Genomic DNA, 12,738 nt, shown 5'->3' with positions numbered 1-12,738 from the left:
AAACTGACTGTAGCACGGGATGTGTGTGTGTGTGTGTGTGTGTGTGTGCGCGCGCGCGCGCGCGTGCTGAGACAGGTGGAGTCTGAGATGAGATGACTGGTGTGGTTCTTAGCTTCCAGACTTTCTCCCGGTTTTGATTGCTTGGCATTTCTTTACACATACCATCCCCATGCATATCCTGGGGTGCCCCCTGGGGGTAGGGGTGGAGAGGACCACCTTCTGAGATTGCCTTGTCCTTATTGTCTTGGTTTGTGGTCCTACTGTCTTAGGAATGTGGAATTTTCACCTCGTCATCGCGACCTTGGGTATCAGGTGCCTGTAAAGCCATAGAGGTGAATTTTTTGGACCCTTCATCTGGCGGGGTTGGGATTGAGGTCCCAGAAGTCCAAGATGGGGTGTGTAGCAAGGTGAGGCTTTAAAAAAAGAGGCAGAAAGAAAATTTGAGTTGAGATTCCAAGTAGTTTCTGTGAGCACTTTAAGTTCATTCATTTAACATTTATGTGCTTTATTCTCAGTACCACACGGGATGTCTCATTAATGTAACCTGGAAGAGAAATCAAGAAAAGAAAGCTTTATGCCCAGTGTGGGCCTTGAACTCACTAGCCCAAGATTGGGATTCGTGGGCTCTACCAACTGAGCCAGCCAGGTGGCCTTGGAAGAGAAATTTTTTTTGCTAAAGGAAGCATCCCATGAGCAAGCTGCTTTAACCTCTGAGCCCCAGGTTCCCTGTTTGTCAGATTAATTGTTTGCTTGGAATGGAAGGACTAATAGAAGAATTCTGAAAGTTGGAAGGGGCATAGATAATCAGCGCCCAGTTCTTATTTTCAAACCTAAGAAAAAATTTGAGGCCCTGAGGTGTGATTTACTTGAAAATCTTGATCTTTCCATCACTCCCCATATGCCAGACTCTTTACCAGCTCTTGACATTCTGACCTCCAAATTTATCCTGACTCACTTTTCCCTGCCCCACTCAGGGTCCTCTATACCAGGGATGCTGTTGCCCTGTTGGTGAACGGGGTAGCCCCTTGTTCCTTATAGAACAGACCTGGTTTTGGTCCCAGCAGCTCACTGAGGCTGGTGTGCTGTCAGTGGCTGGACGTTGGAGGACAGCCCCACATCGAGCGCTGCTAACTTACCCTACGTCACGAATCTAGGGACTTCTCTGGGGCCACAGAAAGCTTCTCAAACAGCAGTAATTTTTCATCCCTAGACAAGGGCGAATGGAAAACTGACTTGGCTAGAGCATTATTTTTTAAATTTTAGTATCATGTGAACCACCACCTTGATGTTGTACTAAATGAACTTGTATTGTGTGACTTTAAGTCAACTCGATTTGAAAAATTTTTAACCACTTCTACAAATGGGAAACTAGTAATATCTGTTGGCATAAATAGAAAGGATCCTGAAAGAAATAGTAGAGGAGGAGTAAAATAACAACCCAGCGCCATTATATGTTAGGTCTGTACTGTAGCTTGCCCATATCCCAGCAATAGGTATGCCCAACCTTTGTGGGCTTTTTTTTTTTTTTTAATATATAAGATTTTATTTATTTGAGAGAGACAGAGGTAGTGAGAGCGAGTACAAGCAGGGAGGAGAGGCAGGAACTGGCTTCCCACTGGGCAGGGAGCTCAACAGGGGACTTGATCCCAGGACCCTGAAATCATGACCTGAGCTGAAGGCAGATGCTTAACGGACTGAACCACTCAGGTACCCTATTCCCAGCCTTTGTTTTTAGACAGACTGGCAAGCATTGGAGAGGAATTAAAAACATAGTAGCATTTAACTGAGCCACTCACTTTCACCTTGCAAGTCATTGGTTTTAATGCATCTTTGTACTTCCTGGTCATCCTACCCACACTAGGTTAGTTAGGGGGTGCCGAAGTTTGGGGTGCTGAGGTGTTCCTAGCACAATCCTGGGGTCACTGTTAAGGTGGGCTAACTGAAAATTTGGGGAAAGGGCTAAGTGGAGGGCGTCCACGTATGGCTGTCTGGGATTTCTCTCCTGCACACCCCGTTTGGGATTTCTGTCTTACAGTCTTACCTGTGTGGCCTCGGGTAAATCACTTGACCTCTCTGAGGTACAAGTATGTGCTCCATTGGTGAGAGAAGATGGTTGATGAGAGGTGTTCACAGGACCCTGCCAGGTCTCAGATGTGATTTCAGACTCCTCGGCCTCCCCTTACCCCTCCCGACCCCATGGCAGAAGGAGAGGGGGAATTGTAACAAGGAAGAGGAAAAAAAATGACCAAGTCAAAAAGAGCCAGACACCTTGGGGTGGTGGGGTAGGGGAGATAAAAATCTACCAAGGTGTTTACATCTCTGCATCTAATTAATGCTCTTAAACAAACGATCACATAAAAAATAAAGTTCTACTCCTGAAGCTTATGTACGTGTGTGTGTGTGTGTGTGTGTGTGTGTGTGTGTGTTAGCATTTGTCTTGGCTTTTTCCTTACCTGAATTAAGGGGATGCCCACCCATTCCCTTGAATTTAAAAGAAGTCAGTCAAACAGGCCTTCAGTCAGAAAAGTGATTTCTTAGCCACGAAGAACAAAATAGCGTCTCGGGTTACCAACCCTGAAGAATGTCTTGGCACATTCCTCCCTCTGGGGCTGAGCTGTTTTCTGTGCTGTCCGCCATGGAGGCTGCTGGGGGTAGGGAATCCAGTTTTCCGCTTCCCCTTTCACCAGCGGGTTGGAAGAGCAGCCAGGCAGCCAGCCTTGCCAGCTCTCTTCCCTTCTCACCCAGGGCAGGACTGGGAGGCCGAAATTCCTGAGGACGGTTGTCCCAACAACCGGAGAGAGTCCAGGGGGCAGCTTGGGCCCTGCCTACTGGGCCAAAGGCTCCCACAGCACCACACGCTCCTCCTGAAGCGAGGCCGGCCTGGAGAATCAGGTGCTCTGGCCTCAGAGCACAGCCCCTTGGAGCAGTGTTCCTTCAGCGGAGTAACTCTGGGTGCTTCTGGGAGCTCCCAACAAAGGGCCAGCGTTCCTTGTGTATTTAACTTAGTGGTATGCAAAAACAAATATGCTGATTGTTCTCCGAGGAAGAATGGATTGTTTGAACTGGCCTTGCCAGAGAAGGTTCCTGAAGCCTGATTCCTGCTCATTTGGTGGTGTACGTTCAGACCCTTCTTCGAGGAACCACCCAGGAGATCTGTGGGCACAGTTTCCGGGGCTGTGTGATCTGTTCTGGAGGCCCACATGGCTAAGAGGCCATGTTAAGAGGACTCCACAACTTCTCTCATGATTGGGGGAACATGTGCTAATCCAGTTCTTTCAGAAATTACTTCTACTATAGGAAGTTGGGCTACCATCCAAAGAGCTTAACCTCCTTCTAGCCACAGATCCTTATGAGAATCCGATAAAGGCTAAAGATGCTTCTGGAAGGAAAGTGCAAATTCAGTTTTGGCACATAATTTCAGGGGGCTCTTGGACCCCAGGTTCATACTCCTGCCATAGATTAACCTAGAAATTGCTCACCAATTTATATGGGCTTTATAAAGAGAGCTTTATATGGGCGATTTCCTTTACTCCCTCTGACAAGCCTGGGAATAGGTACTATGATCTCTGAGGTGCCTGAGGCTCAGGGGGGCTGAGTTTGGTGAAAGCCAACAATTTTGGAGGCGAGATATGATTGCTGAGTGCACTGATGCCAGAACCCACACATCTGACCTCTGCTCTGCCCTGCTCCACCGCCTGGCCTCCACTGCCTAAAGAATTTGGCCTTGGGGAATGGAGTGGGGACAGGCCTGACTTCACTTACCTGTAACCATTCTGGTGTGGCCCAGCCACAGTTAACCAGAGAGCAAGTGTGGACAGTAGAAAGAGGGTGAGCTTTTGAATGGTGGCATCTCGGATGTCCTACTTGCTACCCAAGTGACCTTGGCAAGTTGCAAACCTTGGCTTTTGTCTTCTCTACAATAGGGAGGTACACATAGTTGTCAAGGGTAGTTAAATAAGCTAAGTCAGGTAGAGCAGTTAGCACAGAGCCCGATACCCAGGAGGCGCTTGGGAATGCCAGTCCTTCTGGCTTTTACTTGGAAGTGCCTGTGGAACACTTAAATCAAATGGGGACTGAGTCTCTGCCCTGCTCTGTAGCAGTTTGCAGCTGGGATGGACCTTTCCGGTCATGTAACTCTTCCCTCTTGTTTCACTGATGAGACGAAGACTCAGAGACAAGTGACTTGCCCAAGGTCACACCTTGAATCACTAGGAATGGTCTCCTTCCCTCTTTCTTTTATATAAACTTTTCCCTAAAAATCAGATCCAGTTTCTCCTCACCCATTGTAATAATTCGGGAATATTTTAGGCTTGTGGCTGAGTTATTTTCCATAATCCTTTCTGACTGTGTAGACCGGCAGTTTCCTTTCATACCATCCCAACCGTTTGTGAATCGTGTCCTGGGAATACTGTGACACTGAATTTACTCTGTGGTACTCACTGGGCTGAGCCTTTCCTGTTAGGATCTCATTTCATCCTTTCGCCAACCTTGTGAAGTAAGTACTGTAATTATTTTCGTGTTCAGAGGAGGACACTGAGACTTAGAAAGGTAAAGCAAGTTGCTCAAGGTCACCAGTAGGTGATGCACCTTGAATTGGAGCCCAGGTAGTGGGACTCTTGAGTCCACATTCCTATCTGGAACTCCTAGCTGTTCCAGATAACCCGTCAATAAGGTGGGCTTGGGAGTTTTCATGTATTCCTGCGCTGAAGCCGACCTGCTGTGCCTCTCAGGGAGATATTGTTGCCGAGGACGCTTGATCAGTGCCTGTGAGATCCTCAGCAGATCAGGAGGCTGTTGGGCAAAAACCCCACCTTCTGGAAGCAGCCAGCTAACCAGAGCTCTGGGAAAGAGAGCACAGAAACAGAGGCAAAGAAGTTCTAAAGGATACAGTGTGTGTCGAGAGCTCAAAGTCATTTCCAAGTTGCTTGGGTAAATGTTCCCAGTGGCCAGGGAATTAGTAGCCAAGGCAGCTACTCTCTGTCATCACCCCCTCCCCCCGCCCCGGCTTTTTGCCTAGCCAAACTGACCTGATTCTCCAATCCCCCGGGGTCCCAGGTAGCTGTGAAACACTGCTCTTTTGAAGAGAAGAGAATCAGGTTGCCTTAGTTACTGGGAGGGTTGTAACACCAAGCTCAGGTGCACATAAGGAGAGAACAGTGCTCAAATACGTCTGAGTTGGAAGGTGGCGAGCATGTTGCTGCAGACCTTCCTGAACTGGAAGAAGCCTTAGTCAAGTTATGTTGGCATTTCCAGGGTTTGCCAAGTGAGGGGCAGTTGGCTGTCCATGCTGACTGTCAGGAGCTCTCTCGGGCCATCTCTCTCTCTCTCCTCCAGGCAGTGAGGACCTGCAACCCCCAGCACCCAGAGGGGGGCTCTGGACAAGAAAAATCCACTTCTTTTGGAGAAATGGCTGGGCTGACATCTCCTGGGGCTTCCACTTGGGCAGGGCTGAGGGCTGATTCTGGGCTGAGTGTGTGTGAAAAATTCACATGGCCTGTGTCTTCCAGCACGGGCAGGGCCAGTCGGTAGCAAACCCTGCCACAGAACAGCGAGAAGCTCTGCTTGCTGCTGACAAGCTTCTCGGGCTGCCTTGAATCCCTGTTTCAGAGTGAGATAAAAGAAGAGAAAACTTAGAAACTGGATACAGTGGTGTTTTGTTATTTAACCTTCACCAGCAGGCCATTAAGCCTCCAGCTCCTGAGCAGAAAACCTCTTGCCAAAATAATGGGGGGAGATCGAGGCGGGGACAGGCGTTCACTGTTGCCATGTTGGGAGCACACAGAACATTTTCTAAAGATGCTGGATGAGGGGGGGGGCCGGTGGAGTCGAGAGAGTGGGGAGGAGTGGAAAAATGGACAAGTGTGGTGGGTCACATTCTCCAGTCCTCCCCCCTTCCCCGCCCCCCCGCAGTTGCCTCCTCAATGCTTCTACCCATGACATCTCACCGTTGGGAAGAAATGGGATCTTTCAGTTTCAAATGTCTGCCAAAGAAAAAGGACCCAGGCTTAAGTTCTCGCTCAATGGTCAGCCAGAAAAAAAAAAAAAAAAAAAAAAATGAAGCTGCATCAAGATTAGGGACACCTTTGTTGCCTTTTTTCTTCCCCTGCTCCATTCATCACTCTCTGGCAGCCGGGACACCAGGCCAACGGCAGCTGCTGACTTTCCCCAGCCGGCTGCCTGCTGTTGCTGGGCCTGGTTCTGTAGCAGCCCAGCTGTCCCCACGCTGGCTTTCTCCCCGCCCAGTGGCGGTTGCTTGTTTGATTGGTCACTGGGGCAGCCCTTCCGATCCACTGACTGGTGCCTGACTTGGAAGGATGAAATATCAAGATACAGGCATCAGGTGGCTTCTAGGATGAGGTGACCTTGGGACAGCCTTCTGATCTTGCATCTGTTGTGGCTTTTCTTAGATAGTTAGGGCTCTGTAAGCATTTCACTTCGTATTCCAGGAATTTCCTCCCAAGTGCATGGCTTGTCTTTTTACTGCTAACAAGGCAAACAGTAACTGGTTTTAACGTTGGCGATAATGAAGATAATAATAGTTCGATGTAATCGTCTCTATCCAGTACCTGCCGTGCGGCAAGCTCTGTTGCTCATTGTAGATTCCTGGCATTTTGCAAATAGGGAAACTGGGACTAAGAATGGGCAAATGACAAGCTCAAGGTCAGGCAGGTAGAAAGGCAGAGTTGGAATCTGAATCGAGGTCCATCTGATTTCAAAGCCTTCCTCTTGGCATGACGGCACTCTCAGTAAATTCAGAGAGAGGAAGGGAAGAGAGAGAGGGAAGCATAAGGAAAAGGAACTTTTTAACGACAGAGGAATCAACAGAAACACACCTATTAGTGTAGTGTTCGCTGTGGAGAAACACGATTGTGTGCTTGCAGCCAAATACGGGTCCGACAATTCCACACTATTCCCTGCAATTGATAATGTCTTCATAAAGATCTTCGCAGGGCACCAGACCAAGTTCTGGCTCTCTCGTTACACATAGTCAGTGACCTCAAATTATTTTCTTTTCCTCAGAGTAGGACCTCCCTACACCCAAGGATGACATGACACCAGACTCGGCAAGTCTTAGCCCAGTGCCGAGTGCATATCAGTCTTTCTGATGGCACCTGTTCCTGGTGAGGCGCATTTGCCCTCCTATACATCTGTAGGGGAAGTGGAATGATCATTCCTTCCTTGGCAACTCCAGTGTCTTCTGGTAGGCCAGGGCTCATTCTGGGCCACGTTGACATCAGAGCTTGCAAACCACCTTGGCAGCACTCGTTAGATAAATAAGTCAATAAAGTCTACCCCCCACCCCACCCCCAGTCTTATCGGAGACAAGCCCTTCTTTGGAATTTCTGGAGCGGAGTGACTCTTGCGGGCGAGCTGGCACCGGAGCTGAGTGTGAAGCAAGGGTAATGAATCGCGGTTGTCAAGGCAGAACTGAAAAGGCTGCTGCAGAAACTGGAGGTATCTGGAATTCATCTGTGACTCCTTGATACCATGTCTCCTCACTCCAGAAGTCCTTCCTTCCCCTCCACCCCCCGCCTCCGGAACTGCTGGAGAGCCGTTTGAGGACCCAAGCTGCTGATTTTAGTGTGGTGGTGGTACAGAAGGGCCTTGGTACTTATCACGACCCACCCAGCCGGGGCTGGCCACTCATCCAGCAGGTATTTATTGAGTGCCTACTGGGCTTCAGGCTCCGTCGCCAGGGCTGAGATCAGAGCAAAGTCCCTGTGGCAGCAGGGTGCACCCTTGGGTGAGGGAGAAGGGCAAACAGTGAAACAGATAAGTTACATTACAGCTGGGGGGCTTGGTGTTCTCCGAAATTCTTTTACCCATCTTGGGAAGGTAGAGGGACAGACCCATCTGCTGCCCCTGTTGGCGTTTGTGGTGTGAACTTAAGATTTGGACCTGGGAGACATTTGTGCCTTCGGCAGGGTGTTGCCAAGAGCCTGTCAGGATGAACTGGGCACTGCGCTAGGAATTGGGAATGCAGGGGTGAGACACAACGGTCCGTCTGCGACTTGTAATATTTACTACAAATGAGTAAGAGAGTCATCAAGCTATGCAGATAGAGTTAGAAATGCCAGGCTCTCTGGACCTTGGTTTTCCTTCCTCCCCTGTTTCAACTGGACTCATTTAATCATTCAAAAATATTTATTGAGTGCCTGGGAGTGGGTAGGGTGTCTGTAATATGCCAGACGTTATTCCAGCACTGGGGACTTGGGAGTGACAGGACCAACAGAAATCCTGTCCTCGTGGAGCTTACACTTTAGAGCAGAGGTTGCCAAACTTGGGGAAGCATCAGAACCAGCCGGAGGGCTTGTTAAATCCCACTCCTACTCCCTGCCACCGGTGCCTGGTTTGTGTCCGTAGGGGTGCTGTGGGGCCTGGAAATTTGCGTGTTGAACCTGTCCCCAGGTGTTGCTGCTGGTCCTTGCCCTGCACCGCTCCTGGCAGTCGATTCATTGAATCCTCACAGTAGCCTGGAAGAGGACTGTATTATTCCTGTTTCACAGACAGGGAAACCGAGGAAAGCGGCTGAGGATACCTGGTCCTCATTCTTAGGCCAAGAGAGCGAGAGAAAGTGGTTTCGGGAGCAAGCGCTGTCCCTGCACGGCTGTGATGGCATGAGCGTACCCTTGTCCTAGTTCTTTGGCTATCCTGAAGCCCAGCGGTGGCAAAATCTGTAGGGGTCCCCCCTCCGTTGTGAAAGAAAGCACAGGGAAGCAGGAAGTGTGAAGGGATTCTGGAAGCCAGAGGGACCGCTCTTTACATCGGAATGTATAGGATGTCTGTCTGGGTACTCAGGAGAGGATCAGAGGGAACCCTCCTCTCTGTCTCTCATTGGCGCTGAGCCAGGACATCCATGCCCAGCTGCTCTGCCGAGAGAGAGGGTTGCCGGGCGCCTTCACCCCGTGGAACTTTCAGACCCTCCTATCCCCATCTGACCTCAGCTCTAGGGAGTACAGGGGAGGTGTGTGGAAGAGGCAAGTCCCTCTCTGGATTCTCGCTGAATCCTCACAATTTCGAGGGAGCCAATGTCCATTCTTGGTCCCCTTGACCACAGTTTGGATTTTATATCCCAGCCTTGTCAGTGGCTAGTTCTATGAGCTTGGTTACGCTACTTAAACCTTCGTGAGTCTCCATGTCTTCACGGGCAAATGAGAATACGTTAGAGTGTACCTCATAGGGTTGCCCAAAACCAAATTAGAGGTGTCTCATTATATTTAAGTTCTAAACTTAAATAACTATAACTATTCTCTGGGTAGTTCTACAAGCAGCAAGTAAGGCCTCCTTGGTACATTTTATTATTATTATTATTATTATTATTATTATTAAAATTTTATTTATTTGGGCACCAGGGTGGCTCAGGTGGTTGAGCATCTGCTTTTGGCTCAGGTCATGATCTCCAGGTCCTGGGATCGAGCCCCACGGGAGGTTCCCAGCTTAGCAAGGAGGCTGTTTCTCCCTCTGCCTCTCCCCTGCTTGTGCTCTCTCTGTCTCTCAAATGAATAAATAAAATGTTTTTTAAAATAAATTTTGTTTATTCATTTGAGAGACAGAGCACAAGCAGAGAGGAGGGGAAGAGGGAGAGGGAGAAGCAGGCTCCCCCCTGAGCAGGGAGCCTGATGTGGGACTCTGAGATTATGAGCCAAAGGCAGACATTTAACAAGCTAAGCCACCCAGATGCCCCTCCTTAGTACATTTTATAGCTTTATCGGTCACTATATAATTACTGCTCAATTCATATATTTTGAGTACCAGAGTTCTTGGGCATAAACCATATTCTTCCTGTTTCTCTGGGAGAACTGATCATACTTCAGCGATAAACATAGTCCAGTAAACAATGACTTTTGCTAGAAGGGACTACTGAAAGGTATCTTAACAGCTCAAGGAGTTTCAAAAGGAGCCTGAGTGCTTTATTTCCATCGCTAACATACAACAAACATTTGCCAGCTGCATTGGAGACCCTGGGTATTTTTTTTAGCTTCCTTACTGGTCACCCAGCCCAAGTTCTCAAAATGTGGTCCCAGACTAGCATATCAGCTTTTCCTGGGAACCCATTAGAAACACAGATTCTCCAAAAAAAAAAGGAAAGAAAGATAGAAACAGATTCTTGGGACACCTGGGTGGTTCAGTCGGTTAAGTGTCTGCCTTAGGCTCAGGTCAGGCTCCCAGGGTCCTGGGATGAAGCCCCACATTGGGCTCCCTGTTCAGCAGGGAGTCTGCTTCTCCTCCTCTGCAGCTCCCCTTGCCTGTGCTCTCTTGCTTACTCGCTCGCTCTCTCTCTGTCATAAAGAAAGAAAATCTTAAAAAGAAAAAAAAAAGCAAAAAAGAGAAATGCAGATACTCACATTCCACCTACTGGATCCAAAACTTGACTCTACTGCCCCTCAGTCTCAGATCAACTGGCCAAATGTTTGCAGCCAGAATGACCTAAGATATTTTGTTAGTGATCACAGGGAGAAACTGACCAGATTTTTTTTTTTAAAGATTTTATTTATTTATTTGACAGACAGAGATCACAAGTAGGCAGAGAGGCAGGCAGAGAGAGAGAGAGAGGGAAGCAGGCTCCCTGCTGAGCAGAGAGCCTGATGTGGGACTCGATCCCAGGACCCTGAGATCATGACCTGAGCCGAAGGCAGCAGCTTAACCCACTGAGCCACCCAGGTACCCTGAAACTGATCAGATTTAAAGAACTCTCTGAGCACTGGCAGGTGGGGCCAGTTGAAATGGTCTTCATTGGCTTATGACTATTTTAGTATCATCCTCAGACTTGTATTGTGTAAGATAGACCCTCATTCACACTTTCACCAGACCCGACCGTTGCTTGACATCCCACATCGAGCTTCAGCTCACAAATGAAGGTTAGAAAGGCCCTCCCCATGTGCTTTGCCTGGGCCCCATGGCACCTTACACTGTAGTAGAACAGCGTGGCCCCCTCCCTGCGTGTTCTCCATTCGGGGTGGTTGGGTAGCCTGGTGGCTGGCACACAGTAGGAATGCACGAGTCAGGGAATGAATGCTCCCAAGTTGGGAGTTTTAGATTCTGCTTCTGGTCAGAGCAACAAGTCATTTGCCTTCCGTGAGCCATAGCCTCCATTGCTCTACCGTGGGGGAGTAATAACCTTTGGTCCCCTTTCTGCAACAGAGGATAGGAGGTTGTGTTTGGACCTGGGGGACAAAAGGATCAGTCAGTGATTCTCAGGTTCAACTGCACATTGGTCTCACAGGAGGAGAGTGCTAAAAATACCCATGTCTGGCCCACTCCCAGACATTCTGGTTTAATTGGACTGCGGTATGGCCTGGGCACGGGACTTCCAGGGTAGAGCCAGATTGGAGAACCGTGACTGTAGGTAGATAATGGTCTTATAAACACTTGCAAGGTTTCAGTGAGATTATATGAAAGTACCTCCTAGAAGGTTTTAAAAATAAAGATTTCTACAGTTCTATATAGAAAAATTGAGATGATCTAGGAAATATTTAAAAAGCAGTTGTGGTAGGGGAGAAGTAGATCTTTGGGGGATTTCAGTCACCTTGCTGTACCTGCCTTGTGATTTCTTTCCTGGAGTGTTAAGGATCAGAGAGATTTAAGCTCATCTTTACTTTAATGTGAAAATCTCTAAATTCCCATTGCAGCAGTAATGCTTTTGAACAAATTGGTCTAAGCTACTGCGGAGTTGCAGTCTTGGGGGTTGGGCCCCCAGTGCTGCTTCTGTCTGACCTCAGCAGAACCCCGTCTGGATTTCATGCACACATCTGTGTCCTTGAAACTCCAAGAGAGTGGGGCGTGCAGACATTGTCACCATATAGATCATAGCCTGTGGGTAAGAACTAATAATAGCTAACATTTATTAAGACCTTAGACTGTGCCAAGATCTGGGCTGTGGGCTTTGAATGCATTATCCAATGTAATTCTCCTAGCAGCCCAGTGAAGTAAGAACGATACCATCTCCATTCTGCTGATGGGGAAAGTGATGCATAGGGGGTTGAAAACTTGCCCACGATTGTAAGCTAGTAAGTAGCAGAACTGGGATTCAGATTCAGTCTGCCCACCCCAAAATGCATGTTCTTCACGATCACATAGGTCAGGCAAGGCTGTCGGGGAGAGCAACACTGACTTCATCCTGGTCATTCAGACCAGAGCCCCTTTCAGTATGGTGATTCCTGCACTGACCACTTTTTCCAGTTGCTCGGGGTCTGTTTGGAGAGGCCAGGCTTTCGTGTTTGCTCTACTCCTGTTCTAGCAGATGTCCCTTTTCAGGAAGCAGGGTGAGTGAGCTGTTTTTCAGAGTACAGTAGGTTTTTTTCAAAATCTACCCCCCAGGGATGAACGTCCTAAACCAAATTTCTCCGTCCATGGCGGTGATCAGCATCTCCGCTTTACCCTCCTTATGGGCTGTGTTCAAGAAGTCTCCATCTCTTACTACTTTGGCACCAAAGACTTAGCAAGAATCAAGTTCCTCTTGGACTCTTGGTGTCTGCCCAGCGTATGGGCTTGGTCTGCAGCACTCTTGCTTGCCAACTAGAACATCCTTAGGATGTTTGTTTTGGGGTCCCTAGAAGTCATTTGGGGCATCTCAGGCCCGAAGTGGCTCTAACTGGGCATGAACTACCTTCCAATTCTATTGCACTTGGTTAGAACTGAAACAAAAGAATGTCATTACCTTTGTGTATTTGGTTCCTGGTGGGAACTGTACTAGGAACGGAATCCCATAGTGAATAAAGGCTAACGTCGCCCCTCGTG

At 48.5% G+C, this 12,738-nt stretch overlaps 1 protein-coding gene across 3 annotated transcripts in view; it reads left to right on the top strand.

The window, feature by feature from the left end:
- Positions 1-12,738, top strand: part of WWC1 (WW and C2 domain containing 1) — a 151,553-nt gene that overhangs the window by 922 nt on the left and 137,893 nt on the right. The window lies entirely within an intron of this gene.

Source organism: Mustela nivalis (genome assembly GCF_964662115.1).
Source record: "Mustela nivalis genome assembly, chromosome: 3".
NCBI lineage: Eukaryota > Metazoa > Chordata > Mammalia > Carnivora > Mustelidae > Mustela > Mustela nivalis.
This window is presented reverse-complemented; position numbering and strand designations above follow the sequence as displayed.